Genomic DNA, 26181 nt, shown 5'->3' on the forward strand with positions numbered 1-26181 from the left:
ATATAAAAAAGAAAATTCCAGTGAGCACTGATATAAATTTGAACAATTACTTTAAATCAAGCAACTTTCACCTTGGTCCAGAGATGTTGGCTACAAAATCTCCTCAGCATGATTGCAGTCCTCAAAACAATGAATTTGAAACATCTATCAACAAGCTTATTTAAATTTCTACTGTCATGTGAATACTACAAATAAATATTCTAACTCTCCAACTTTACCATTAAGCACTCAAAATAATTAAATATTCCCCAATTTAATCAAGTATCCCTCTGCCTTCCCTAACCTCCTCAATGCAGAGGAACTGAGGAATGTCTTGGTTACCAATATTTTTTTTGTAACTTTAGTTTCAATGAGTCACGAGGCTGAAGTTTTAGCTAGCCCTTAATGTGCTATACAACAATGTACTTGCAAAGTCATGGAATATTTAGCAGATGACATCTCAACCACTTTCTTGAATGGCTCCGGCTGGGTTGGAGTGTAGAATGTTGCAGTGGGTGTCGCAGTTATGTGGGGCAAACTGGCTGGGCCGGATGCTCTTTACCTTTCCGCCGTTCATAGGTTTATATGTAACCCTTCAGGGCTGCTGACTGAGGGCTGCGTGGCTCTTTGTCGGCCGGCGCGGATACAATGGGCCGAAATGGCGGCCTTTTGCGCAGTCGATTTCTATGTTTCAAAAAGGGAAAGTTCAAGGCCTACATTTGGTCCTCCACCTTTCTGGGGAAGTACTTTCCCTCTGCTCAACGTTCCCATCGGACAGCTTGGCCCAAGACTGGGAATTCACGATGTGGGAAATAATGGCCGTTAACCTACTTCCTACCCCCTATAAGGCATGTACTAAGTTTATTATTGATTCTAAAATGCAAAATTAATTTAACTCTTCCTTTTTATCAGCACTGAAGTAAATATAAATTTCCAGTAGTCGTGACAGTCACAAATGGTTGTATTCAATCTAGTAAATCGTTGACTGAATATTGTCTAGCATCTCGGCTTCATAGAGTGTTCCAACTTACTCTCCAAGTGTGACTTTAGCTTTAAAGTCTAAAAAGTTGGCACTTATTACCAAAGTTTAATGTGTTGACCACTAAAAACCTTAAACAAATCAGCTTGTTATGCAGGGTCTAGCGTTTTCTCAAAACTGCACAGTAGTGTCAAACACATGAGCCAATCAACACATCAATAGACTAGAGAATGCTTTTCCAAAAGTTCATATCCCGAGGTCAGAATGGCCTTTAGTTTACAGTGTTCAAGCAACAGATAAAGACCAGGTCAAAAAGTTACATCCCCATGGAAATACAGTGCACTTTAACATTTTCTCTGAACCACTGCCCATAAACCTTTAAGGCAAATAAAGCCATGCTTTCATTAAATTATACTTTGTGCACTTTAACTAAATTCCAGTCCTAAACAGTTGTAAAATTAATAACTTCTTGTAAAAGCTACAGACTGCAGAGTATCAAGACTTCAAAATAACCATTTAGCTTGTCTGTCTGGGACAAGCATAAGCATACTGTGAAGAGGACAAGTTTATCACTGCCTCTCCCAGAGAGAAGTACATAAGGTCTGAATTATTAGATTTAAGTTGAAGCCACCAAGAACACAAGCCAGACTACAGTAATAGCTTCACTCCATTGCGACAAAGGCAAAAGACTAGCTGTAGTAAATTTCTGCTGTATTTTATATGCCTGTCTTAATTTTAATTGCAGTCTCAGTTCCGTGTGTGCACATTGGAGGGTGGCTCAGGAGGGCGCACGGGGAGGACTGTATTACTTTTAACCCTTTAAGATATTTTACGCATACTTCCTAATACCAACGACTTAAATTATTTATCAGAATTATAAGTATCACCATCATACTGCATCAGTTTGTAGTGAGAATTTCTATAATAGAGGCACAGAAACTCAAGATATAGGACAAAATAATCAGCATATACATAACAGAATAAATATTTGATTAAAACAGAAAATTCCTAATAATCTGATTCAGTCCTTGTAAATAGTTGCAATGTAATATTTTTTTGTAAACTAACCAAATGTTTAGAAAACCACAAAGTATCTTTTTGATAAAATTCCGACCACCTGAGAATAAATTTAAATGATACCCAATTGCATTTCTCATGGTGTGAACAAAATATAGAAATAATGCTGAGTCTGGATATTGTCATTCAACTGTCTTTTACTTTTTAACATAGTAATCTCGCCAGGGAGGAAGTCAAACAGAATCAGATATGATGGGAGACTGCACTTGCTCAACTTCCAGATGTTTCAATTATTATTGCATCAAATCTAATCTCTTTTCTGAAATCTTAGGAAGAGTGATTTACATTAAAAAAAACTATTTCTCCTCATTAAGGTAGTCAGTACAATCTCCTGTTACTGGAAAACGCATTATAAACTTGCGCGTCTTTCAAATGTCTTAATTTGCTCGTCACTTTCACAGCCAGATTAATTCTGTTCCAAGAAATTTGGAGATGAATTTTACTGGCTGTCTGCCTCCAATAAAGTTTCCTTTAGGCTAAGCAGCAGTCTGTCCAAATTTACGAACCGTTGGTAATTTATATCATTATACAGTAGTCACTGTGTAAATCAAAAAGAGAGAGAGATCAACAGGCTACCTTTCAGTTTGTTTTCATATTCATAAAGTTTCCAAATCTCATTTACAGGTGTCAAAACTTTATATCTGTTACCATTGCAGAGGTAAAAGACAATTTAACAAAATACATTCATGGTGGAAACTACAGTACTAAGTGACTATTATTTATGTGTAATCCTCGATAGCGAGTGCCACACATAAATGATGCCTACTTAGAACTGTTACTTTCTATCATGACAAGAGTCTATGCCATCATCAGAAGAAAGGAAGAAAATTAGAAAATAAAATATAGTACTGAGGTGTCTCAGCCAATAACTTATCAATTCAAGAGCTGGATCTAACAATTAATTTTCTCCCCACACTCACTGTTTCAGTTTGAGATTTTAATGCTTATTAATCCTCATCATGAGGCCTCTGATAATCCAAATCATTGCATATCGGAGCAGCATTACATCTCCCAACAAATTCAATTTTTTTAAACAAGTCTTGGTCATTGCAACATTAATAGTTGGAAACAATCCTTTCCCTCCAGGAATGTATTGTACTAATTGCTATGAAAATCACAATATTATTCGGCTGAGTTAACACAGTTTTATGAAAGGGAAATTAGAGTTTATTGAGTGTGTAACTAGAAGTGTAGATAAGGGGGAACCAGTGGATATATTATATTTGGATTTTCGGAAGACATTCGATAAAGTGTCACACAATAGGTTTTTACATAAAATTAGGGCTCATGGGATTGGGATAAACATATTAGCATGGTTTGAGAATTGGTTAACAGACAGAAAACAGAAAGTAGGAATAAATGGGTCATTTTCAAAATGGCAGGGTATAACTAGTGGAATGCCATTAAAAATCAGTGCTTGGGCCTCAGCTATTTACAATCTATATCATGGACGTAGATAAAGGGACCGAGTATAATATGTCCAAGTTTGTGGACGATACAAAGCTAGATGGGGGAAAGTAAGCTGAAGTTGTGAAAAGGCCATAAAGAGGCTACAAAGGGATATAAATGGGTTAAGTGAGGGTAAGAAGGTGGCAGTATAATGTGGGGAAGTGTGAAATTATGCACTTGGTAGGAAGAATGGAAAAGTAGAATTTTTTTTTTTAAAAAGGTGAGAGACTAGTAAATGTTGGGATTTAGAGGGATTTGGGTGTCTTGTACATGAATCACAGCAAGTTAACAAGCAGGTACAGCAAGCAATTAGGAAGGCAAATAGTATGTTAGCTTTTACTGCAAGGGGGTTGGAGTATAAGAGTACGGTAGTCTTGCTGCAATTATATAGGGCTTTGGCGAGACCACACCTGGAGTACTGTGTATAATTTAAGTCTCCTTACCTAAGGAAGGATGTACTTGCCTTAGAGGGGTGCAACAAAAGTTCACTAGATTGATTCCTGGGATCTGTCCTATGAGGAGAGATTGCGTAGAATGGGTCTATAGTTTCTGGAGCTTAAAAGAATCAGAGGTGATCTCATTGAAATGTATCAAATTCTTAGAGGGCTTGACAGTGTAGATGCCGAGAGACTGTTTCCCCTGGCTAGAGAGTTTAGAACAAGGGGTCATGGTCTCAGAGGACTGAGAAAAGAAGTTTCTTCAATCAGAGATTTGTGAATCTTTGGAATTCTCTACCCCAAAGGGCTGTGAATGCTCAGACATTGAGTATATTCAAACTGAGATCGATAGATTTTTGCACACTAAGGAATCAAGGGTTATGGAGATAGGGCAGGAAAGTGGAGTCGATATAAATGTTCAGCCATGATATTATTGAATGGCGGAGCAGGCTCGATGGGCCGTATGGCCTACTCTTGCTCCTACGTCTTATGTTCTTACCAGAGGAGTTCAATAGCTTGGCAGTCATCTGTGGCCATGATTTCGTCCCATTAAACGCTTGCCCTGCAATTTCTGATTTCTCCATATATATATACCAGTGCATCAAGGACATGTCAATTGTTCCACTTTTCAATTTTTTCTCCCATTCTTCAATAATCATCAGCCAATATCCATTGAATGATTTTGGAAATAAGTTTGTAAGCGATCTCCCCAAAGCCAACAAAGTTATTTTTGATTGCTTCCTGGAAAATTAGTATTTTCCCACCCAATGTAGTTTGATAAATAAAATGTGCTTGTTTTGCTAACATGCTATATTTCTTTAAATAAATCTCTGCATGTAAGCAGCACATATAATGTCCAACTGCTTAGAGTGTAAGTTTCTGCATCAGAGACCAAGAAATTAAGAAAAGATTCAACTCATTTGCATCTTTCCTTTGGTAGCATATATCTCTGCCAACACTTAAATGTTGCCAAAACATTCTGCTTAAAGAAATATGTTTAAATTTAGGATTTTTATTCAGTACCTTCTTCAAATTTCAATATTGGTACAGTACTTCCAGAAATTGTCACAGTTTATAAGAATCATTTATTTTCTTGGTAATTGATATAAAAGTAAACAAAAGAAACACAGCTTGTGTTTTACATTACAAAATATAGCCCTGTTCGAAATCGTTCCAAATCAAGCCCTTCCAACTCAACCACTTTTCACTTCAGATATACATATTTTCTGTAAATGGTCAGTCATGCTGCCAATCATAAAAAAATTCTAGTGTTGTGACAGATGCAGGTTGAGAGCTGTAGCCTGCAATCTTGTTGCGTTTCTTCAACAAGGCCCAGGAAACCATATGAGCCTCAGGATCAAACCTCTCACGGCATCGGCGTCTAATGGTAAACATTAGAGGAAAACGAGTAGCTCAGTGGTACCTAACCAAGCTGGCTGAGTTCTGAAGGACATAGCTGTGAGTGAACCAACCTGAGAGAATATCCTACATGACGTCACCCTCTCGAACATATCTGTCGCAGACCATTCTGTCGACGATACTATTGATAGGCATCATCACCAGACTTTGAGGATATAGTCGTGTCTTTACAGTGAAGACATCCTGCATCATGTAGTATGGTACTATGCTAGGTGGAATAGACTAAAGAGAAATCTAGCAGCCCAAATCTAGGCATACACGAGGACAGGGCACTAGAAGTACTCTCCTGCTCTTCATTGAATAGTGCCATAAGATCTTTTACGTTCAGCAGAGAGCAAAGACACATCATCCAAAAGATGGCACTTCTGACAAGCACTCCCTCTGTGCTGCACTGACAGCCTAGATTAGGTGTTCTATGTCTGTGTGGACTGACAGCCTAGATTAGGTGTTCTATGTCTGTGTGGATTTCCTGTCTAGAAACCTTTCTTTCTGCTGTCACGTTGTTTGGTCATTTTTCGCCATTGTAAATTCCCATTCAATTTTCCGATGTCGAGAAAATAATTTCTAATGTTCAAAATTAAGTTTTAAACAAAAGTAAAAATTTTTAATATTACATATCTCACAATAGTCAAATTGAATTGAACAATTGCAATATTCTCAGCCATATCAATTTCTACTTGTCAGAACCTCCTCCAAAAAGGGCTTGATGGTTTCAAAGAGAGGGCCTGCATACTCTTCCACTACATACCCCGCTGACTTCCACTGCATATCCTGCTGACTCCAGAGAATTATGTCAAATGCCTTTGTATATCCAAAAAGCATTCGTTCAAGTACAATTTGAATTACGATTTCTATGAAGGTAGGAAAGCTGGGTCCAAGTGGGATTTTCCTCTTTTCATGTGAAGAAAGAACCAGTTGAAAACTACTGCGTGGAAGACAGCTCACCTATCTTCTACCTTGAACTGTTGAGTAAGCCAACATCCCAACATATGTAACCACATATATGGATGGTTAACAGACATTTATTTTATGCATATCCGTGAGTCACAAATTGTGGCCAAGGGCCATAATCCTATATTGTAGTATTTGCACATGATCTGAGGAACTCATAGGAACTTGAGAATTTAATGAAAACATGTTATTTCAGTTCATCTCGTCAATTCCTTGTTTAGGTCCACATTCCACTTTTATTTCTCTCCTGCCATAGTGCTCAGTCAATCTCTCATTACTCCTTGCTGAATCAGGAGTTAAAATTCCTTTTTACTGGTTGAATCAATTTGACATTCAAGGAGAACATGTTTAGTTCTCTTAGCTTTTCTTTACTGCTTACTGATTAAATGTCCAATATGCAGGTTTACCTCCTGTCTATCTTTCTCAATGCTACAGTACCTTTTTCAAAGTACAGGGAGTAAACTTAGATACAATCCTAATAGCAACTAGGTTTATTCTGGAGATGAGGGGAGTTGACTTATGAAGATAGGTTGAGCCTATACTCATTAGAGTTCAGAAGAATGAGAGGTGATCTTATCAAAACATATAAGATAATGAGGGGACTCCACAAGGTGGATGCAGAGGGGATATTTCCACTCATAGGGGAAACTAAAACTAGAAGACATAGTCTCAGAATAAAGGGCTGCCCATTTAAAACGGAGATGAAGAGGAATTTCTTCTCTCGGAGGGTTGTAAATCTGTGGAATTCTCTGCCCCAGAGAGCTGTGGAGGCTGGGTCATTGAATATATTTAAGGCGGAGATAGACAAGATTTTTGAGCGATAAGGGAATAAAGGGTTATGGGGAGCGGGCAGGGAAGTGGAGCAGAGTCCATCATATCAGCCATGATTTTATTAAATGGCGGAGCAGGTTCGAGGGGGCCAGGTGGCCTACTCCAGTTCCTATTTCTTATGTTCTTCTGTTCAATAAGACCTAAAGCCAGCCCTCTGAACATGCTACTTGTTAGAATGGTAAAAGGATAATTAATTTGAAAGTTTCCTTTTTAAGAAACCTGGGTCTATGATAGTTCTAAGCTCCCTTGCTTTTTAGCAGACCATAAAGTATTATGTAGAATTACATAGAATACACATCACAGAAACAGGCCATTCGGCCCAACCTGCCCTTTCGAGCCTCCTCCCATCCTTCCTCATTTCACTCTATCAGCATGATCTTCTATTCCCTTTCTGCCTCATTTGCATATCCAACTTCCCCTTGAATGCATCTATACCATTTGCGTTAACTAGTCCCTGTGGTAATGAGTTCCACATTCGCACTACTCTCTCAGTAAAGAATTTTCTTCTGAATTCCCTAGTTGATTTCTTGGTGACTATCATATTGAAAAAAGAAAATCTTATATTGATGGCTTCCAGTTTTGTTCTTCCCACAAGTGGAAACACTTTCTGTGTGTAAAATTATGAAAGGTTTTGATAGTGCAAACACCTCAATTAGGTCACCCCTCAGACTTCTCTTTTCAAGGTATGCCCTCGCATTTCTAGTATTGTCCTTATAGACTCATTTTGCACCCTCTCCAGTGCCTCTATATCCTTTTTAGAATATGTCGACCAAAACTACACACAGTACTCCAGGTGTGGTTCTAACCAAGGTTCGATACAAGTTTAATATCTAGAATAAAACCTCCTCAATAGTATTGTAGTGAAATGCAGCACCCATTTCACTTGATTAATCACACTGAAGCAGCAAAACCAAAACCGCTGTGGACTTTGTATCAGAGGGAGAACCTGAAAGGTTGTACATACATATATATATTAAATAATCGTACATCTGCACACATCTCCTGCCAACTTTTCCTATTATAACTTCCTATGGCCACATTTATAATGAAAACTGCATATATAAACTTTGTCAGGCTGTAATTAAACCCTCCTGTGGGTGGAACATAGGGGCTTAATCCAGCACAATGGATCACAATCTTAAAATTAAAGCTAGGACATTTTGGAGTGAAATCAGGAAGCACTTGTTCACAGAAGGGGTAGTCTTCCCCCAAGGCACACTTTGAGCTGTACTGAAGTAATTAACAGCATCACATTGGAAAGTGTTAATACCAGAAGCAAGTTGGAATTTTAGAGCTAAGAACATTCAGTTCCATGTTCATCAAAGATCCTCAGGTGTTTGGTAGCGTTGGGCAATAATCAATATTCAATATTTGAAATGATCATAGTAATTAAAATTCTTCGTTGGATACTTTTGTGTGTTTTAAACAATCATTAAAGATTTACTGCTTGCCTCTTTGCTGCAGTGACATCAGTGCTGGCACTGATACTGTATCAATTGCAGTTTGGTTAGCACTAGAGTATGCAGGTGCAAGACTTTAAAGTCTAAACTAGATACATTAATGGAGCACTTTCAGGCCAAAACCACATATAAAGAAAAAACTACAAACATGCATGCAAACAAAAACGATTACGTTTTTACTGCTGCATTGTTAAAGAAATATTGCAAATAGTAATGGACTTCCTGGCATGAAATGTAAAGTTCAGCATCCCAAGAGCCCTAATCATCTTCCAATCTATAAACAAAGATTCTGGAATAATATACAGATGTGAAACTTAAACCTGTAAGCATTTTTGGGCACAACATTAATAATAAATATTAAGTGTTACGAGTTAAAACCCCAGTATAAAGAGAATTCTTTTAGCTCATTATCCCATAAATCAAGGCTATACATTTGAACAGATTATTAGCTTGTAAGCTTTGTTGCAGAACAAAGCCAAAGCAAAAAAAAAATTAAGAGCGTAGCAAGGCACTGTTAAAATTTATGCAGGCCAGCATTTTTTCCATGTCTGCTGAATGCTTCCACTTTGATATGACACATATTGAATGGATCATCCTAGTGCTAGGCGCCAGGCCAGTTTTTATCTTAATGCAGACAGGGCGGCGACACAGACCCTAATGGTCCTTATCTTGATCTTGTGTAAAAGCATCTTGGATTTCTGAGTGATTCTTCTAGTTTCTGACACTCCCTTTCTAACACTGCAGATGACGAAGGCAGTTTTTGTAATAAGGGACATTATACCATTTTATCCCACTAACGTACTGTACCTCAAGAATATTTTTCTGGCTAGACTTAAAAGAAAATATACCTCAAGAACTTCGAATACAATTTAAAAGTACATAAAACAGTACATACTGTTAATGATTTGTAAGGAACTTGAAAGTTTCTATCTCTAATGTTTAATTTTACCACATTAATATTTTGCATCTTGTCCAAAGTTATTTTGTTTTTAAAAGCAGTCTTGACTGTCTTTAAAAATAACTGCAAATTCCCTGACCACTTCCAAATTTATAATGCAACCAATAATTGTGATCAGAGCTCTCTCCAAGAAGGCAGACAAGACACTTTATACATTCCCATAAGCATTTGTGGAGTTCTAAGATATTTCTGTTTACATCATGTAATGGAAGTACACGGAGTGAGTGAATCCTTTTCCTCCCCCACATTTGATGGCCATATTTAACCATTCTGATTGAGGGGTCAGGATTTTGTGGCGGCCCAGTACCACATAATTAGGACACACAATTTACAGATCTATGGTTCTGCATTCAAGTCCCAGTAATGTAGAACATACAAATCCATTTGCGAGATTTTCTCCTGAATCCAAAAACCTCATCAGACTTACAATTAAAGCCACTTGGGTCATCACAAATGCCTTCATTTACACCCCTAAATATTTATAATTCAATGCTTTGACCATTCAAGTGCTTTTCAAGTTTGCATGACATTAAATCACTGAATTAGTTAGCTAATGGAACAGCTCCATTATGTGAGCATAACCTAGACATTCTAAATAAAGTCAGTCAGTGAAGGTGTCAAAAATCACACTACACATGAATATGTATTCATAGCTTATTTAGGGTCTAACTGCAGATGTAAGAAGCAAGATATTACTTCTTGTTGCGTAAGCAACCAGCATGTACTACATATATTCAGTATATTTATAGCTTTTGCCTTGATTAGAAATACACAAATATTGACTAAATACTTCATTCTGTGCTAGGTCCAACAGAGTAATGGAGGGGAGGGGAATTGTTCTTCACAAAAAACAGCCTTTCTTTCATATTTTAAGTCATTAATGAGTCTTGAATAAAAAAATGCACTATCAGGATTTGCACATTTCAAAGCTTTGTATTCCTGTGATTTTGACAGTGGGTTGTCGATTATGGTGGAAAACAATTTTGCATTGAGAGAAATTTTGGGCCATTTGTTATTCTGTTGGTTTGATCTCTAAATGATAGGGAATGCATGTCTCTTTCTATTACAGAATGTTGGAATACTTCATATCCTGTACAGTTATTAAATAATTACTCTGTCTACTCTTTCAATTCTACATTTCTGGGGAGCAGAAGGGAAGGGAAAGGAAAAATGAAAATTCAATGGTAATATGCTCATGAAAACCTGGCTTCTTCTGTTCATACAATGCAAGAAAATATTCACTAGATTATTTGGGGGGAAAAAATCCAATTCAGTTCATCCATAAAGTGCAGTACAATTTTCTCATTAAAAGAATTATACATTAAAACCACAATTATTTTATCTATAACTAAATATGTGCAAATCAGTAGGAGCAGCCACCAGCAGAGGTGATAAGAGGGTGCACAGCCTGTGCTGCTCGCTCCTCTCTCAGAGGAAGCAGTTTTGCAAGGAGTTTCAGTTGAGGAATAGTGCATGACACTTAAAAGTGTAGACAGCAACTTACAAAATGAGGGGAAGAGTTATTTTTAAAGCTCGTAAATATGTTCGCATTCAAATCCTGAAAAAAAAACATAAAAGCAAAATTAAATGTAAACACTCTTCATTTACAGAGAATACAATTAACAAATTGTTGATTCTGTGGTTTATCAGCCACCCCATTTGTCACTGTAACTACTTCGGCCTCTTCATTGATTCCTACAAGTTACTTGAGAATGTTACCAAACCCACTCAACTCTAATGCTGACAGACATCTTAAATGCAAATAAATAATTCATATAAAGTGCATAATAAACACAGCAGGATAATGTTTTTGTCAATGGTAACCTATAAGCACACTATCATTTGAAATGTGATATAGGAAAAGCTTAAGTGTTTTGTGGAAGAGGGAGAACAAGGGGACATTATGCTTTATAGAAATATATTTAAGAAAACATGTTGTTTATTTACGTTATGGGTGGGAAATTACATTCTGGTTGGTAAAACACGGACACCAAATAAATTCATAGATTTGGAACTTTGCAAATAAAATAAATCCTTTCCCTTCATGGGAGAAGGCAACTGTAGCTTTTGCACTGTTATCTCCAAACTTCAAATTCAAGAAATATTATAGTACAATAAAATCACAAATAGATTACCAGCAAGATAAAATAACCTCCTTTAAGCTGTTCAGACTAATACAAATACCCAACTGGTATCCAACTGGCACATGTACAGAATTGAGCAATGGGTCATTACAAGTCAACCACGAGACCATCATAACTCCTGATCGACAAACTTCTGACATCCACACTATTGCCCAGTTTTGAAATGAGCTTTAATACAGAAATGTAGCACAATATAGCAGTTCAGCACATTTTGATATCTGTTACTAGTCAGAAATAAAAGCCTTCACAGGTTTCTTCACAGACTATCTAAGCTGCTCATTTGTATCAAACATTTATTATTTTCACTTTTCAATCATGCTAATTGCTCACTTTCAGACCCTTTTAATTGTCCTTAACAGTTTTGAAAATGTTCCCATTTTGTCACACATCCTGCGGACTTCATGCCTTTGATCTTCCACTTGAATTGCCAATTTTGACTAGACGATGGACGGCAAGTGGAAACTAGTGGCTAGAAGGAAAATTGGAGACTGTATCCCCCCCAGACCAGTTTCACACACGTCCGAGTGACAATCTGTAAGGCAGCACCGACAGATCGAGGAATCAAACATGGCATGTGGACAGAACCTCGTTTAATGAAAAACAAAACAAAAAAAATCCAAAGAAGATGGAAAGTAGCATTTCTGAAAATAAATTATTTTTGTAAAATATTAACAATCAATATTATGAAGGAAACCTACAGAAAAGCACAGATTAGTATTTCCTGAATTCCAAAATTGTAACCAGGTGAGTTTTATTTTTTGTGTGAAAATATTGTTGGAGTCCCCAAAAGGTTAACATTAAAGTTCAATTATTTGACGTACTCTGTCCAAAGAGATAATTAAATCTATTTTTATAGTGTAGACTTTATGTAGATTCAAAAAACTCTCGCCCATTTGGGCTACAAGGTGATGACTGAGCAGTTGTATCTTCTAGGAAAGACATCAGAAACAAATTTTGAACCATAGGTAAATATAGTTTTAATATTTTGTTCATTGCTTCCGTGTCATTTTCTTCTTGCTTTCTGCCCACAGAATTGTCAACTAAGGCAACACTATCCTTTGTCACATTAATCAGCTGCTAAGACCTCGAGAGCAATCCCACACAAGTGTCAAGAGTCTTTGGCTCTCGTATTGGACTGTTCAGCCACCAAAGAACTCACTTCAGGAGTGGAAGCAAGTCTTCCTCGATTCCGAGGGACTGCCTATGATGATGATGATGATGATGATGATGAAGAATGATCTCAAACAAGAGGAAACTCAGCTACCTCCCCGTGATGTACAAATGGCACCACCATTGCCAAGACGCCCATTAACCAGAAGCTGAATTGGACCAGCCATTTCAACACCATGGCTACAAGAACAGCAGAGGATGGGTACTCTGCAATGAGTGGCTCACTTCATGACTCCTCAAAGCATTTCCATCATCCACAAGACTCAAATCAGGAGTGTGACAGAATACTCACCACTCGCCTGGATGGGATCAACTGTAACAATATTCAACAAGCTCAACACCATCCTAAATACAGCAGTTCACTTGATCAGTGCCCCCCTCACTGAACTCAATATCCACCCTTTCCACCACTGGCACAGTGTAGCTGCATTATGTCCGATCTACAGGATGCACTGCAGCAGCTCACCAAGGTTACTTCGACAACACCCTCCTGTGCCCTCTACACCAAAACAAACAAGAGCAGCAATGCTGTGGGAAGACCAGTCAGACAGCATTTCGACCTGGACATAGCGTCGATCGTTTATCATTTCTGGAATCTTAGAATTCTCTACCAAACACCATTGTGGGAGCACTATTATTACAAGGATTGCAACAGTTTGAGGAGAAGGCCCAATGCCAGCTTCTCTGGGCAATAAAATGTGGCCTTGCGTGAGCTGCCCAAAAATAAATCAAAAATCCAAAGATAACTCAGTTGTCCGTTCTGCTTTTCTTCCCATAAGGATACACCTAGCCGTTATCTAGAATGAATGCAGAAGCCTTGACCAACATCAAGAACTTGTGGGAAAACCACTGATTCAAACCCACATTATCATTTTGTAGTGCAGCACATTTGAAGACAATGGGCCCAAGTTTCGAGCCGCGCCTAGAGCGGCGCAGTCCCGACCTGGACGCCCGTTTTTCGCGCCACAAAGTGCGCCTAAAAAAAACCTCCAGATTCTCCACCTCCCTGCAGGTCCTCTGGCACTCGGCGCAGCGCAGCAGGAGCTGTAGGGAGCAGAGCCAGGTCCCTGCGCCGAGAACAGTGCCGGGACCTCTGCACATGCGCGCTACAGTGGGCACGCAAGTGCAGTAGCTCCAGGCGCCCAAAACTGTGTGGGAGGGGCCGAAGCACGCAGCCCCTAGCCCTGGCCGAATGGCCTCACTGGGGCTGTGTGAATAAAGCTCCTCCCACGGCCAGCTCCCGCTTCCCCCCTCTGGACCGGACCTGACACCCGCTTTCCCCCCACCCCGCCCCCGGATCGGACCGACACCCCCCCCACCACCCCCCCCGGACCGGACCCGCCCGCCGCTCTCTCTCCTCTCTCCCCCTCCCCCAACCCGAACCGACCTCCCTCCCACCACCCGACCCAACGCCACCTACCTGTAAATCTGGTGCTGGGGACGGGCCCTGCCCGAAGTCTCAGGCCCGGCCCGTTCAGCCTCCCTCCCCCTTCTCCTTCCCCTTCCCCCCCCCCCAATCTCCTTCCCGCCCCCCAATCTCCTTCCTTCCCCCTCCCACAATCTCCTTCCCCCCCACAATCTCCTCCCCCCCCCACAATCTCCTTTCTCCTCCTTCTCCCCCCCACAATCTCCTTTCTCCCCCTTCTCCCCCATCCCTCCCCCTTCTCCCCCCCTTGCTGTCAGAAACACAGACAGAGAATGAGAGACACACAGACAGACAGAGATAGAGACACTGACAGAGACACACTGAGGGGGGCATCCCAGCACGCTGTTGGAGGGCTCCCGGTGCTGCAGTCGGTAAGTAGAAAATGTTTTATTTATTGATTTAAAAAAAAAAATTTATTAATTTTTTTTGATTGATTTATTGGTTGATTTATTGATGTATTTATCATTTATTATTGATGATGGCTCTTTATTTGTAAAACTGAAGTGTTTAATGTTTGTAAACTTCCCTTTAAACACCCCCCCCCCCCCCACCATTCCCTACGCCTGATTTGTAACCTACGCCTGATTTTCTAAAGTGTAGACAAGGTTTTTTCGAGTGTACAAAAATCTTCACTTACTCCATTCTAAGTTAGTTTGGAGTAAGTTTTCACTGACGAAACTTTGAAAACAGATGTAAGTGGCTGGACACGCCCCCTTTTGAAAAAAAAATTCTGTTCCAAAGTGAAACTGTTCTAACTGACTAGAACTGGAGCAAACTAAATGACGAGAATTCCAATTTCTAAGATACTCCGTTCTACACCAGTTGCTCCTAAAAATCAGGAGCAAATCATGTGGAAACTTGGGGCCAATGTGGTGTTGGGTGCAAATATATTTTGCAAAATTCAAAATTTCTTCCCTATTAATTTATGAAAGCCTGTTCCATTATGCATATAATATGGACTTGTAAGGTAAGTATATAATCTACAGCGCCATACCCGCAATTCAATACCGCAAATGCCATATTAATTAGTCGTCAATAGAGCCTAACCATTGAAACTATCATATTCAAAATGCTTCAAGCAATTCTAAACTGTCCTTTTGTAAATATAAAACTCTACTTACACAATGACGTGGCCCATGACCTGTGTCATACCACATTGCAGAGACAATAAATGTTAGTAACAGCGCACGTCAGACTCTATCACCAGATTCTGTCCAAGACAAAAGACACTTATGACATTGTCCTTTGTGTTAGCTATGCAGTCAGGTACACTAATTGCATATAACACCTCACCACGGCCTGTTTCTCACGATAAATTAGTGTTTTTTTATTGCAGCATGCTTTATACTTATTTCTTGTTAGTACATCTGCTTGCCAAGTATGTAAAACTGCTGAAAATCAGTTATACACTTAACAGGAATAAATTAAATGCAGAGAACCATGGCAAGTGGTTGGAGTTGATTACAAAGATGCATGTGGTTCTAAGTTGGTTTTGGGCCAGTGTATACAAAAGCAACAAAGCCACACGACAAAGACGCAAGGTCAAAACTAGACAGCAGCCCGTACACTCCTGAGATCCTCCCCATCTGTTGTTAAGTATAATATACACAACCTACTTTTCCTCTATAGTGAGAATTGGTTAGTGGCAGATCAAGTGACCATGTAGGAGAGAAGTTTATGGATAACGCAGAATAGGCTGCAACACCATCAAAACAAGACAACAGTGATTTTCTGATATCAGAGATACTTAATTGATAGGGGGATAACATAATTTTCTCACATACAAATGTTCCGTTTACAAGAATAGAATTTTCAAAAATTGCAATCTACTTTGTACATCATTCTGTAAATTGTTAACAAAAATGTTTAAAACCTTACAAATATTGCATCTTAGAGGCTGTTTAAAAGATCCCTTCCTCCACAAATAGATGATTGCATCTAGCAGTATAGCGTAAGCTGCAAATACCTAAAAATGATCTAGGAAACCTCCGGTGCCAGTTTTCAATTGGTCAGCAATAATAATAACTTTTATTTATTTATATGGTGCCTTTAACTTAGTAAAACGTCCCAAGGTGCGCAGTGTTACAAGACAAATAGATAAATTTGACACCGAGCCACAGAAGAAGAAATTAAGGCAGATGACCAAAAACTTGTTTAAAGAGGTAGGTTTTAAGAAGCGTCTTAAAGGAGGAAAGAGAGGTAGAGAGGCATAGAGGTTTAGGGAGGGAGTTCCAGAGCTTGGGGCCCAGGCACATCCACCGATAGTTGAGCAGTTATAATGATGGATGCTCAAGAGGCCAGAACTTGAGGAGCGCAGACATCTTGTGGGGTTGTGAGGCTGAAAAAGATGAGATAGGGAGGGGCTAGGCCATGGAGTGATTTGTAAACAAGGATGAGAATTTTGAAATCAAGGCGTCGTTTAACTGGGAGCCAATGTAGGTCAGAAAGCACAGGGGTGATGGGTGATCTTGACTTGGTGCGGATTAGTACACGGGCTGCTGAGTATTGGATGACTTCAAGTTCACGTAGTGTGGAATGTGGAAGGCCGGCCAGGAGTGAGTTGGAGCAGTCAAGTCCAGAGGTAATAAAGGCACGAACGAGGGTTTCCGCAGCAGAAGAGCTGAGGCAAGAGTGGAGGCGGGCAATGTTACGGAGGTGGAAAAAGGCGGTTTTAGTTATACCGCGGATATGTAGCTGGAAACTAATTTCAGAGTCAAATATGGCACCTAGGTTGCGAAGTCTTGTTCACCCTCAGATTGCTGCTAGGGAGAGAAATGGAGTTAGTGGCTAGGGAACATAGTTTGTGGTGGGGACCAAAGATATTGGCTTCGGTCTTCGCAATATTTAATTGGAGAAAATTTCTGCTTATCCAGTACTGGATGTCAGACAAGCAATGACAATTTAGATACTAAGTAGGGGTTTGACAGAAGTGGTGGAGAGGTAGGCTGGGTGTCGTCTGCGTACATGTGGAAACTAACTCCGTGCTTTCGGATGATATCGCCAAGGGGCAGCATATAGATGAGAAATAAGAGGGGACCAAGGACAGATCCTTGGGGGACACCAGAGGTAACGATGCGAGAGTGGGAAGAGAAGCCATTGCAGGAGATTTTCTGGCTACGATTAGATAGATGATACACTACAATGATATGCATACTTAACAAAATATATCGTTACATTTTATAAAGGTTCAAAATACCACCTCAATTTTGAAAATTATCATGATGTACTCGGGGAAATATCCATCTTCAGATGCTCATTACTGGAGTTGACAGACACAATAATAGTTAAGAGCTGGCTAAAACAATGCAGTGTATTGTTGAAATTAAGATCAGCTAATTCTAGTCCGGTCAGATTGTAGCATCCTCCAACACACATTTATCACATTATCAGCCCTAATCTTCCACTGTCGAGAGAAAACAGCCATCAACTCTCCTTGCACGAGCAACAACCATCCACTGTCATGTCCACTACCACTGTTACGGATCAACTTAATCTCACTTTTGTTGAAGACAAAGAAATGCTGTCATCTCTAATCTTTCTTACACATGTATTATGTGGCAGAAAGTCATATCCTAACACAGTAGTAATTCTATAACCTGACCAATGTAACTCAATTTTAGTCCCACCAGATTTGCTAGTCCAATTTGCATTAAACAAGATATTGTTTCAGTAAAACAGGCTACATTACTTAGGCTTCTACATTAAGAAAATCTGCTTTTTAACACGCTCTAAATATTTTAAACAAAAACAATATTGATAACGCAGCATTGGAAAAGTCGTCAAAGCTGCTGTCTCAGTCCAGGGATGGAAAATAACTAGAAAATGTTATGAAAAATCTGGTGAAATTCTTCAACACTAGCTGGGCAACACACTGTTGCTTACATTTTATTGGGATACAACGGCGGTAACGGTTTTAAGCTACCCAAGTAACAAGGTGATTTTCATGGGTAGACAGATGGAGCTAAGTTTAATCTAAATCTTAAGAACTCTAAAGTTGAGGTGACGAATTAGTGTGCAGAGAAACAGATACCAACACCTCTGCTCTACTCCCCCCGCCCTATCTATTCACCATTGAACACTGAATTTTAAACTAGACTCTTTAACATTTCTTTTTTTTTGTTATTTTGGAAGAGAACAATTTTTATCCTACAGATTTACTTACTATTACTTCAATCAAGGGAAATTATGTGTAGTAGGACAAGAAAGGAAGTGATAACAGCTGGCACTGAAACAATCCACAAAAACATGCAGAAAATGGCATTGATTCTTTGCTATCTTTTAGATCTGTATTTTAAATTGGGTTTTCTTTCATAAAGCACTGCAGTGATTCAGTAAGTGGTAGCATTGAAAATTTAGAAACATAGGGCCCAAATTTGCCCAGGAGTTGCTGTTTTTTTTGGAGCAACTTGATTTTTTAAATCGCAATTCTACCCATTTAATTTGCCCCAGTGTAAGTGAGTTAGTTAGGATTTTTTTTGTTTATTTTTTTTTCCAAAAGGGGGCGTTACCAGCCACCTGCACCTGTTTTGGCCATTTAAGCCAGTTTGGACAGCTAATAGGTGCTCCAAACTAACTTAGGCCAGTGTATGTGGCCCGCACAGAAAACCCGTTAATAAATCAGCGCTGGTAACCAGAGATGGGGGGGGGGGGGGGAAGTGAGAGGATGCAAAGCACTAAACACCTTCACAACAACATTAAAGAAGCATAAAAACCATCAATAATAAATGAAAAATAAATAAATAAATAAATAAAACGTCCTAACTCGGGACGTCAGCGGGAGAACGCACCGACTGCAGCACGCACCGGCAAGCCCTTCGACCAGGGCTAGGGGCAGGAGGCACAACTTGCACCGGCAAGCCCTTCGACCAGGGCTAGGGGCAGGAGGCACAACTTGCACCGGCAAGCCTTTCGACCAGGGCTAGGGGCGGTGGGTGGGAAGCCGGGCGTGAGAGAAGTGATTTGACCACACACGCAAGCAGCAGCAGGCTGGGCTCGCAGAAGGAGGGAATTTAAAGGGGGGCTGGGAACACGTGAACGCTTTGCTGATGCCTGAGGGCTCAGCGACAACTGTTCCGCATGGACATGTTTATTGTTTGCAGTTGTTCCTAAATGTTGTGTTGTATTAATGGAACATGCTTCAGTTTTAATGTAAAATATATTTTATTGAAAAGTTTACAATGTACTTCACTTTAGTGTAATAAAATAATTCTTGTATCAAACTTTACTTTAATATGACTCTTTAAGATCACTTAAAAACTTTAAGATCACTTTTTAGTTGTAAATTTAAATAACTAACAAAATGTGAGAACATTTACACTCTAAGATCACTTAAAAACTCTAAGATCACTTATAAAGTTGTAAAGTTACAAAATAATTTCAATTTGAAAACAGTTACAACATTATCAACAACAGCAGCAGCAAAGAAAGGCTGCGCCCATCTCTCATCCACATCTCGATGAATGTGCACTTCTTCATGGGGTGGGGGGGGGGCGGGGCTCGGCTTGGGTCTCTCCAGAGGCTGGTGTGGGGATTGCAGTGGGAATGGTATTTGATTGGCCGGGCTGTGTCCCCTTATTGCAGCAGCTACCTCAGACACGCCCTCCCTGATGGCCTGTGCCGTCGTTTGCGCTGCCTCACAAATGCCCTCCCTGACGGCCTGTGCCATCGTTCCCATTGCCTCTGAAATTACCTCCTTCAGTTCCCGTGTCATTACTGCTATTTCTCCGGACAGTCCCATTACTTCATCACCCACCCCACTGACTGTGTCCACGAATGATCGGGTAAGGTCATTGGTCTCCACACCCAGTGCCATAACCTGAATCACATCTGTTGCACACTGCATCTCAGGAGAGCATGGGTCTGCCTTGCGGCACCCCTCCAGTGGAAGGCGCAGGCTGGGACGGTGGGGCCCTGGGTGTTCCAAGCTGCATCCCACAAGCACTGGGAGGCGCAACCTCGGACAGTGGGGCACTGGGTATTTCAAGCTGCATTCCACCACCACCACTGGGACCCGCAACCTCGGAACTTGGGAAACCATGGAATGTTGCACCAGAACTCAGGAAAGTGTTTGGCAATGTGAAGTCCTGCACCATGGCCTCAACCATATTAAGTTCAACATTCTCCCCTTCACACATCTCCACGCCCAGCCCCAAAGTTGGTCTGGCTCGTTCGCGTCTGAATCTTCTTCTGGATCTTCAGGACTGGCATCATCTTCTGCAAAATATAACAGAACAGTCAAATGGTTAGCAGCACAGGAGAGGGCAGGATGGGTGGCATGAGTAGGCTCACACATAGCAGGCCAGGCAGCAGGTTGATTTGAAGGGCCTCGATTAATTTTCAGGACTTATCCTCTCCCTCGCGTGTGGACCAGGCTTGTGCAGTACTGATTGTTTTTCTCCAGGTAGGACCCATCAAAGCAGCGACCCTCTCTTCAAAGGGTGTCAGTTGGTGCAGATTTGGCGGGCCTCCTCCTGTTCGAGTTCTTTCCCTTTTGTTGTGGGCCAATTTGTTCTGCAAAGATGAAAATATAACTTTTTAAAGAGAGGGTGTCTTTCTACTGGGTGGGACATACACAGATTTACAATTGCAATTCCATTGAAAAATGAAAATATTACTTACACTAACTACTTGACCAAGGTCCTGCTATTTCTTTTTAGACTGGCTTCCAGATCTCATGGTATTCACCACTGCGCAATAATCTTCTGCAACTTAGTTCCAGCGTTTCTTCATTTCTTTGGGTGGCACTTTTGTGTGACTTCTGTTGCTGGTATCCAGCTCCTGCCATCTGTTCTCAATGACATTAACTAGTATCTCCACTTCGTCATGCAAGAAATTCTTCGTTCTTGGTACACGTTGTTGCATTGCTGCATTGAATTGACTCGCAGTGATTTTTCAAAACACACAGTTCTTACTTTGCATGTACCTATGCAGCACTCCTTCTGGAAGTTTATCAGCAACACAGAGCACTCACTGATCCCAGCAGCTGATTTCTTCCACAGTACTGCTCACAGTACTCCTTCAGGCACCAAAAATCAATGAGAAGGCTATCCCTTTAAAAATGGCCGATTGCCAATGTTAATTCCCCCATTGCGCATGCGTGCACTCTCCAACGCACATGCGCATCGCTACCGGCACTCTCAGACGCTGGGCCCTAGCCCCGCGCCCCTGCCGGTTGTTTAACCAGTACGGCCCTAGCTCCTCCCCCCACGCCATTCCAAGGCCTAAGATGGTCCACGGAGCGGGGAGAATACCGAGGTAAATTTTCGGCGCCGATTTGGGAGTACAAAGTCAGCACACTTCAGGCAAGTGCGCTGTTTTAACCAGAGGGCCAAATTTTAGCCCATAGAAATTTACAGCGCAGAAGGCGGCCATTTCGGCACATCGTGTTCCGCCAGCCGACAAAGAGCCGCATGGCCCTCGGTCAGCAGCCCTGAAGGTTACATATAAACCAATGAACAATGAACAATGGCAGAAAGGTAAAGAGAGCACCCAGCCCGACCAGTCCGCCCCACGCAACTGTGACACCCCTTACACTGAAACATTCTACACTCCACCCAAAACGGAGCCATGTGATCTCCTGGGAGAGGCAAAAACCAGATTAAAAACCCAGGCCAATTGGGGAAAAAAAAAATCTGGGAAAATTACTCTCTGACCCATCCAGGCAATCGAAACTAGTCCAGGAGCTCACCCTGGCCGTATTCGATTCCCTGCAGTACTTACCATCGTATCTGCGCCAGCCAACAAGAGGTTATCCAGTCTAATCCCAATTACCAGCTCTAGGTCCGTAACCCTGCAGGTTACGGCACTTTGTGCCCATCCAAGCACCTTTTAAATGTGGTGAGGTTTCTGCATCCACCACCCTTCCAAGCAACAAGTTCCAGACCCCCACAACCCTCTGCTTGAAGAAGCCCCTCTATACCTTCCACCAACCACCTTAAAGCTATGCCCGCTCGTAATAGACCCCTCCACCAATGGAAATAGGCCCTTGCTATCCACTATATCCAGGCCCCTCAAAATTTTCTACACTTCAATAAGGTTTCCTCTCAACCTCCTCTGTTCCAATGAGAACAAACCCAGCCTATCCAATCTGTCCTCATAGCTAAGATTCTCCTTCCAGACAGCATCCTAGTAAATCTCCTCTGCATCCTCTCTAGTGCAATCACGTCCTTCCTACAATACGGCGATAGGAACTGCACACAGTACTCCAGCTGTGGCCTAACCAGAGTATTATACAATTTAAGTTTCACCTCCCTGCTCTTGTATGCTATGCCTCAGCCAATAAAGGCAAGCATTCCGTATGCCTTCTTAACCACCTTATCCACCTGGCCTGCTACTTTCAGGTATCTGTGGACAAGCGCTCCAAGGTCCCTTTGTTCATCTACACTCTTAGTGGCCTACTGCTTAAGGTGTATACCCTTTCCTTATTAGCACTCCCAAAGTGCATTACCTCACACTTCTATTTAAATTCCATTTGCCACTGCTTTGCCCACCTGACCAGTAGATTGATATCCTCCTGCAGTCCATGACTTTCTTCTTCATTATCAACCACACAGCCAATTTTAGTGTCATCTGCAAACTTCTTAATCGTATTCCCTATATCCAAATCTAAATCATTGATATATACCACAAAAAGCAAGGGACCCAGTACTGAGCCCTGCGGAACCTCACTGGAAACATCCTTCCAGTCACAAAAACATCCATCAATCATTACCCTTTGCTTCCTACCTCCAAGCCAATTTTGGATCCAACTTGACACTTTGCCCTGGATCCCATGGGCTTTAACCTTCGTGACCAGTCTACCATGTGGGACCTTATCAAAAGCTTTGCTAAAGTTCACATACACTACCCTTGGTTACCTCCTCAAAAAATTAAATCAGATTAGTTAAACACGATCTTCCCTTAACAAATCCGTGCTGACTATCTCTAATTAATCCTTGCCTTTCCAAATGTAGATTTATCCTGTCTTTCAGGATTTTTTCCAATAATTTTCCCACCTCTGAGGTTAGGCTGACAGGCCTGTAATTAATTACTTGGCCTATCCCTTTCTCCCTTCTTAAACAGGGGTACCACATTAGCAGTCCTCCAGTCCTCTGGCACCATGCCCAAATCCAAAGAGGACTGGAAAATGATGGTGAAGGCCTTTGCTATTTCCTCTTTTACTTCGCTCAACAGCCTGAGATGCATTTCATCCGGGCATGGGGACTTAGCTACTTTCAGAACTGCTAAAAACCCTTAATACCCCCTCTCTCACTATGTTTATTTCATCCAGAATTTCACACTCCTCTTTGATAGGAGTATCTGCATTGCCCCTTTCCTTTGTGAAAACAGACGCAAAGAACCATACCAACATCTTACGCCTCCACACAAAGATTACTCTCATCGTCTCGTATAGGCCCTACCCTTTCTTTAGTTACCCTCTTGCTCTTAATATATTTATAGGACATAAGGTTTTCCTTAATTTTACTAGCCAATAATTTTTCATGCTCTCTCTTAGCATTCCTAATATCCTTTTTTATTTTATCCCTCAACTTTCTATATTCTTCCAAAGATTCTATAGTATTTAGCCATCGATATATAACATAAGCTTCCCTTTTTTCTTTATCCTCCCCTGTAAGTTCCTAGACATAGAGGGGGCTCTAGAATTGTTATTCCCAGCCTTTTTCTTTAAGGGCACATGTTTGGCCTGAGCCTTCCAGATCTCCTCCTTGAATGCCTCCCACTGTTCCGACACTGATTTACCCAAAAGTAGCTGTTTCCAGTCCAGTGTGGCCAAAACACTTCTCAACTTAGCAAAGTTAGCTTTTCTCCAATTTGGAACTTTTATTCCAGGCCTATTCTTGTCCTTACCCATAACTAACTTGAATTTGACTGAATTTCCCACTGAATCTCCCATTTAGATGAAGGAATTGAGTTTAATATCTCCAAGTTTGCAGATGACACCAAGCTGGGTGGCGGTGTGAGCTGTGAGGAGGATGCTAAGAGGCTGCAGGGTGACTTGGACAGGTGAGGTGAGTGGGCAAATGCATGGCAGATGCAGTATAATGTGGATAAATGTGAGATTACCACTTTGGGGGCAAAAACAAAAAGGCAGAATATTATCTGAATGGCGACAGATTAAGAAAAGGGGAGTTGCAACGAGACCTGGGTGTCATGGTACATCAGTCAGAAAGTTGGCATGCAGGTACAGCAGGCGGTGAAGGCGGCAAATGGCATGTTGGCCTTCATAGCTAGGGGATTTGAGTATAGAAGCAGGGAGGTCTTACTGCAGTTGTACAGGGCCTTGGTGAGGCCTCAGCTGGAATATAGTGTTCAGTTTTGATCTCCTAATCTGAGGACGTTCTTGCTATTGAGGGAATGCAGCGAAGGTTCACCAGACTGATTCCCGGGATGGCAGGACTGACATATGAGGCGAGACTGGATCGACTGGGCCTGTATTCACTGGAGTTTAGAAGAATGAGAGAGGATCTCATAGAAACATATAAAATTCTGATGGGATTGGGCACGTTAGAGGCAGGAAGAATGTTCCCGATGTTGGGGAATTCCAGAACCAGGGGTCACAGTCTAAGGATAAGGGGTAAGCCATTTAGGACCGAGATGAGGAGAAACTTCCTTCACCCAGAGAATTGTGAACCTGTGGAATTCTCTACCACAAAAAGTTGTTGAGGCCAATTCGTTAGATATATTTAAGAGGGAGTTAGATATGGCCCTTATGGCTAAAGGGATCAAGGGATATGGAGAGAAAGCAGGAAAGAGGTACTGAGGTGAATGATCAGCCACGATCTTATTGAATGGTGGTGCAGGCTCGAAGGGCCGAATGGCCTACTTCTGCACCTATTTTCTACACCCCCACTAATACTCCCAAGTGCTCTCCCACTAATACCCCTTCAACCCGCCCAGCTTCATTCTCCAAAACCGCCCCCTATCGTGTTGGGCTTGTTACATACTGACGAAAAATGTTCTCTTGAATGCATTTTAAGAATTCTGCACCCTTTTATCCTTCACACCCTATTAGGATAGTTAAAATCCCCTAATATTACCACCCTATGGCTTTTGGACTTCACAGCAATTTGCCTACATATTTGCTCTTCTATCTCCCTCCCACTGTTTCGGGGTCTATAATACACGCCCAGCAGTGTGATCCGCCCCTTTTTTATTTTTCAATTACACTCATATGGACTCATTTGATGATCCCTCTAACATATCATCCCTCCTCACCGCTGTAATAGCTTCTTTAATCAATACCACGACCCCCCACCGCCCTTTTTACCCCCCTCTCTTGTCTTATCTAAAAATCCTGTAACCAGGAATATTGATCTGCCAAACCTGTCCCTCTTTCAGCTATATCTCTGTAACGGCTATGTCGTCATACTCCAAAGCATCTACTTGTGCTCTTGGCTCATCCGCCTTATTCGCTATACTCCTTGCAGTAAAGTATATACCATTTAGCACAGGAAGACCTCCTCGATTACTATTTACTAACCCTTATTTCCTCTGCCGTACAGATTCGCTTTCTAAATTCTTGCTATCCAATTTCTGCTTTACTTCCTTCCCTGTTGAATATGTTCTCAGGTTCCCATCCCCCTGCCAAGCTAGTTTAAACTCTCCCCAACAGCACTAGCAAAACTCCACGCGAGGATATTGGTCCCGGCGCTGTTGAGGTGCAACCCGTCCGGTTTGTACAGGTCCCATCTCCCCCAGAAGTCGTCCCAATGCCTCAAGAATTTAAAGCAAAATGCGATGTAATATTGCATAATATTATCTCAACTTAATAAGCTATGTTAAAAACATTAAGTGCTATACTTGCATTTGATCCAAGATTATTATCTAGTTGTTATTTTGTAAAACTGTACTTCTTCCCCACACACCCATTTTTCCCCTTTGAAGCGGTCTGGACCCCTGCCA

The 26181-nt window shown here is 41.1% G+C and overlaps 1 protein-coding gene across 3 annotated transcripts in view; it reads right to left on the minus strand.

Moving 5' to 3' along the window:
• Positions 1-26181, minus strand: part of brip1 (BRCA1 interacting helicase 1) — a 533845-nt gene that overhangs the window by 413382 nt on the left and 94282 nt on the right. The window lies entirely within an intron of this gene.

This window comes from Pristiophorus japonicus, chromosome 16, assembly GCF_044704955.1.
Source record: "Pristiophorus japonicus isolate sPriJap1 chromosome 16, sPriJap1.hap1, whole genome shotgun sequence".
In the NCBI taxonomy this organism is placed as follows: Eukaryota; Metazoa; Chordata; class Chondrichthyes; family Pristiophoridae; genus Pristiophorus; species Pristiophorus japonicus.